Consider the following 6000-nt stretch of genomic DNA (forward strand, 5'->3'; position numbering starts at 1 on the left):
ATGCTATGATGTAACTGCCTAACCCCGACCCTGTCCCTGCAAGGAAAAAAAAAAAAAAAAAGAAAGTAAATGATGCTTTGATCTTGGTTTAAATTTTAAACTAGCAACATATAGAGCAAGGGTGGTGATGGTTATGCATACTTGCAACCAAGCATGGTAAACTTTTGCCATTGCCACTGGGAAGTTCACTCTCATGTAGCCACAGGCATTCTAGAGAGGGTGGCCAGAAGATCAAGGTCATCTGAAGATCAGGTTAGCTGCAACAGAACTAAAGACTCTGCAGTCGTTTACTTGGAAGAAGAGCCTGATGGGAAACAGGGCAGCCCCCTTGAAGGGGCCTCACAGGAATTCAACTCATCCCAGGTGGCATAGAATGGTGTTCTTGACCAGAGTCATGGATGGAAGTTACATAGAGTTCAAGTTTAGCACCATTTAAGAAGGAGTTCTTTAGCCAGTAAGAACTTGATGGAATGGCAAGCACAGCTGGTGGGCAAATACAAGAAGGACAGCCCTTTTCCTTCCCAAAGATGGAGATATCTCAAGCAATATGAGGTCAGAGTGGCTGACTTCTGTGACATTTGAAGATTCTCACAAACCTAAGATTCTATGATTGGGGCAAGAGGCTCTCCTCAAATATGACACATCCTAGAATACGTAGAATTTCCAATCTCTAAAGCCTGAGGAAGACACAAGGCCTGACATTTTATTTCCTGAAGCATTTGAAAGCTTGTCTTAACCTTAGGCAAAGAGAAAGGAAAGAATGAATGCTCAAGGGGGAGATAATAGACATCAAGATGAACTTGAGAAAAACTTCAGTCTGGGCTCAGAGATAGCCCCAGGGCCAGCACAGAGAAGAGGAGGCTTATGTGGCATTGGCGTGGCAGAATCATGGAGTATAAGCAATCCTTAGGAGCTTGTCTAGTCCACCTTCTTGCTTCTAAGCATCTCTCCCAGATGACTGCCTTTTAAAAATTGTGATAAATCTGTCTAGAATTGATTCAAGAGTGATTGAGAACAAAGGCTCTTGGACCAACTTGCTGGGAGTCAAACCTCATTTCTTCCCTTAGCATTGGCTTCACCACTGGCAGGCGACTTCATTTCTGTAAACCTTAGTTTTCTCATCTGTAGACTGGGTTTAACAAGAATGCCTACTTCAGACAGTATAAGAATTAATGAAGTCACATTAAAGCTGAGTTCTCAATAAATGTTAGCTATTGTTGTTTTCATTTTGTTGCCACCTTTTTAAATTAGCTTAGGTATTTGGCAGAAGTTAGCTGTAGGTCAGCCCTATCTTGGCCTGGTATTTGAAATGGATTGGCCAGAGACAAGGACAAGAGCAATTTTTGTTCTTAATTTTATAAGTTTAGTATGATAAGAAGAAATTAGACTTCCAAAAGAGCACTCAGTTATTAAAAGCAGAAGAACAGCCACACAGAACTTCTGCTGGTCACAATTTCCTCAGCACCCACTGTGTGGAGAGTCTTACCTGAGGTGCTGTCATTGCAAAGGACCAAGTCTGAGCCCTAGCTGGTTTGGCTCAATGGACTGAAGGGCCCCAGGTTTGATTTCAGTCAAGGCTACATGCCCAGGTTGTGGGCTTGATCCCCAGTGGGGGGAGTGCAGAAGGCAGACAATCAATGATTCTCTCTCTCCCTCTCCCTGAAATCAATTATATATATATAAAGACCCTGAAAAATAGGGGGACTTGACAAGATTATCTGTCAGAGCAAGGAAATAGGCTTCCCTGTGGTGAGAAAGATAAGAGAGTTCTATTATATAGAAGGAAGACTGACCCCAGAGAATGACTAAATAAAAATCTAAGAGCCCAACATCATCGTCCCTGAAGAACTACAGAAATTATAATGATGATGATGATAATGATGATGATGATGATGATGATATCATCAAATATACGAAATACTGAGCAACTCCCACATGTATGGTACTGTGTTAATTGCTATGTGTATATGATTACCTCATTTTAATTCTCATACAACAATATTACAAAGTGGTTACAAAGAAAACCAGAGCTCAGATGAGCTCAAGTTACCCAATTCCTAGAGCTGGGGGGCAGCAGTGAGGACATAGCACCTACTTTGGACAGCCTCCTAGAGGCAGCCACCAGCAACAGAAGGATATTTAGAACATCCAAGCCTCACCAATAAGGAGTTGCATATTTTTTTATCAGTGAAGTATATTCATGTGATCTTCCGTATAGAAGAGTCTGTGAAGACTATCATTATCAAAGGTAACCACCACAACCATCTTGGTACTCAAACAAAATCTTTGGTGACGCTGTGTCCGGTCTTGCTTGCTTTTGTGCTACGGTAAACTTGTTGAAATCTTTATTTTTCATCAAGATATTGACATAGCAGCATTTCCTCTTGTACTTTTCTAGTAAGGTGCAATGAAATGCAGTGGCAGGAAATGCTGTGGCTGGGTATTGAACTTGGGCTTATACACTGTGGAATAAATAAAAGGGGTAATATAATGAGAGGCTCTGGTCTTTCTTTAGGTGACAAAGCAGTGCTGGGGATGACAAAGGAAACATTGCTTGGAGAACCTGATTTATGGCACTTAATTACAAATGTCTCCATTTTAACCCAAACTACCAGCAAACCAGGGGCACCCCATTTGGGACAACCCTCAGCTCCCAGAAGCAGTGTGCCAGCAGAAGAGAACATGGGAAGATGACTGCAAGTGTAAGTACTGGCATGTTTCCTAACAGTTAGCATGCATTTGGCTCTAAGTTAGGAGACAAGCCTTTCCTCAGCGCCTTCTGTTTTCAGAGCCCAGTGGAGGGCTGGCAGAATGTCTTGTGGCAAGATTGCTTAAGACCTCCCTCCACATCTTAACTCTAGGTGGTTAATGTAGCAGCTGCTCTTCAATTGCAGCAGGAAGTGAAGTAAGGCCACCTTTACTTCTGTAAATTGTCAAGGAAACTTGTGAAAAGTACACTGTGAACCCAAGATAAGTTAATGAAGAAAATGTGAATGAATAATAGTAGACATACATTTATTGAGCACTTTTTATGTGAATGTGCGCCATAATGCGTTCTCAGATATCATTTCCTCAGCAACCGTATGGTAGGCCCTATTATGATGCCTCATTTTACAGAAGAGAAAACTAGGGACTTAGGAGAGGTTGAGTGTCATGCCCAAAGACACTCACAGACCACACACACACACACACACACACACACACACCTGACTGTCTGGTGAAGCAGATACTAGTGGGTGCCTGCTGCTCTTCCCCCACACACCAGGCAAGTTTTCAAAGTGATCTATCCATGTGTTCTAACTAACTCCCCTTTCTTTTGAGTAGTTAAGTAAAAGAGGTGAAACAGTAAAATATTTCCGAATTTAACTACCATCTAAGCTTACCACCGATTCCTCTTTCCTCCCTCCTTAGTAAAACAGGAGGGCAGAAGAGTCCTTTCTCTTTTTTCTTTCTTTCTTTCTTTCTTTCTTTCTTTCTTTCTTTTTTTTTTTTTTTTTTTTTTTTTTTTTTTTTTTTTTGTGGTTGTTAATTCTCATCCAAGGATTTTTTTTTTCTCCATTCATTTTTAGAGAGAATGGAAGGGAGGGAAAGAAAGAGAAATACCCACATGAGAGAGAAACAGTCAATTGTTTGCCTCTTGCACGTACCCTGATTGGGGCCGGGTATCAAACCTGCAACCCAGGTACGTGCTCTTGGCCAGAAATCGAACCCACAACACCTTTGGTGCCTGGTGCTCTAACCACTGAGAAACACTTCCCAGTATAGAAAAGCCTTCTAACCCATCTGAACTCTTCTGTGATAGAAAGCTGCCCCAAATGAAAATAAGAGAACAGTAAAAACTAACCTGATTTGAAACCTGTTAGGAAAATATTTTGATGTTACATCAGAGTGGGTTACTAGGAAAATCTAACTCATGACTTTTAGTGAAGCCAGAGGCACTGTAGCAGCAAGGGCAGAGCTGTTGCTGTAGGGAGTCTGCTGGGAACTCCAGGGCAGCCCATTCGCAAGCGCATCACCTCATTTGACCGAAGACAGCGTGAGCTTGAAAGCTCAGCAGTTCCTCATAATTGTCAAAGAGCAAATGGCCACATCTCAGCTGGCAATGGTTATGTGAGCTATTTCAGGGTCAAATTTGAGGGAGATTTACTATTTAAAATCAATGTAACCAGCAAAACAAAACAAAACAAAAAAATGCACAAAACCTCACAAATCTTTATAATATTTTTATGGACAGAAATAGCACATTCACGAAGCCAGCCCATGTCATTGTGTGTCGAGGGAATTGGATCTAGGAAGCTGTCTCAAGTGTGGCATGAGGGGCAGGGAAGAGACAAAGAGGACTAGGATTTACTGAAAGGCACTGCCCACGTTGTGTCATCCACACAGGAACCGGGAACCACCCTATTCCCGCCGCTATTCTAAAGAGTAAGTGCTTGGTGCCAGGCCACGCTGTTAGTGACTAAACTAGAGGTTGAGCTCTAGTATCTTTATTTTTTTATTATTATTTTATTAATTTCTTTATTGATTAAGGTATCATATATTTGCCCTCAACCTCCCAATTCCAATCCCCCACCCCCACCCCCATATTGTCCTTGACCACTGGTTAGGCTCATATGTGTGCACGTAAGTCCTTTGGTTGATCTCTCCCTTTTATCCCCACCCTCCCTTTGAGATCCAACAGTCTGACCCATGGCTCCTTATCTCTGGGTCTGTTCTTGTTCATCAGTCTATGTTGTTCACCATTTCCCCTAGATGAGTGAGATCGTGTCCTACTGGAAATATAAGAATCAAAAATGAGACAAGCAATAATCGTTATGCTGAAAGGCATATGAATCAGTCTGTAGTGAGCTTCTTTCTGGGCCACCAGTTCTTTTGAGGCGCTAGTATCTTTAATTGCCAAATCCAACCTCTCTCCACAGTATGGTCCCGGTCTGTGTGTGGTGACAGTGAATGAGGAAGCATGGGCACTGTTGGCTTTTACTCCTAGGGGTCTGGGTGCAGGACAGTACCCAGGGGGCTGGATAAGCCACATTCTGAAGCCAGCTCCCTCTTTCCTCCGCTCCTCCCCGCACCCTCCCTGGGCCCAGGCACAAATGAAACTGAGAGGGGCCCTCCTCCCCTGCGCTGTTTTGGTCAGAATTAAAGCATGTAAACCCAATCTGCCAACTGGACACCAGGGGGCGCCGGGTGCTCACAAAATCCCTGGTATTCCCAAGAAGGGTCCTGCAGTTCCTGTTTATCTTACTGGGAAGGAACACAATCTATCCCTCTAGGGCTAAGAAGTATCACTTCTAATGGATCAAAAACTATATTTTGCAACACACTCGTGTCTTAGATCAATAGCTTTTCCTAATGGAGAATTCTTCCTATTAGACCATCTGAATCCAACATGCCCCTAGTTCAGTGCTATGAGAACACCATGTGAGAACAGATCCCTCCAATTCATAGAAAACCATCCTCTTCCCAGCCCTGCTACTGCTAGTCTCAAGGATAAGCCACTACGCCCTGAACAGTTTGGCTCAAGGGATAGAGCCTGGGCGGACTGAAGGGTCCCCCGTTTGGTTCACGCCAAGGACACATGCCCAGGTTGCTGGCTCGATCCCCAGTAGGGGGCATGCAGGAGGCAGCCAATCAATGATTCTCATCAGTGATGTTTCTATCTCTCTCTCTCCCTTCCTCTCTGAAATCAATAAAAATATATACTATATGTTAAAGAGGATAAGCCAGATATGGATCACAAGCAGCCAATGATAAATGTAACTTTTTAAAAAGAAGATAAAAGCCGAAACTACAGAGCGTCGGCCTGCGGACTAAAAGGTCCCGGGTTCGATTCTGGTCAAGGGCATGTACCTTGGTTGCGGGCACATCCCCAGTAGGGGGTGTGCAGGAGGCAGCTGATTGACATTTCTCTCTCATCAATGTTTCTAACTCTTTCTCCCTCTCCTTTCCTCTCTGTAAAAAAAATCAATAGAATATCTTTTTTTAAAAGGAGATTAAAAA

This window comes from Pipistrellus hanaki (genome assembly GCF_964339955.1).
Source record: "Pipistrellus hanaki genome assembly, chromosome: 8".
Lineage (NCBI taxonomy): Eukaryota > Metazoa > Chordata > Mammalia > Chiroptera > Vespertilionidae > Pipistrellus > Pipistrellus hanaki.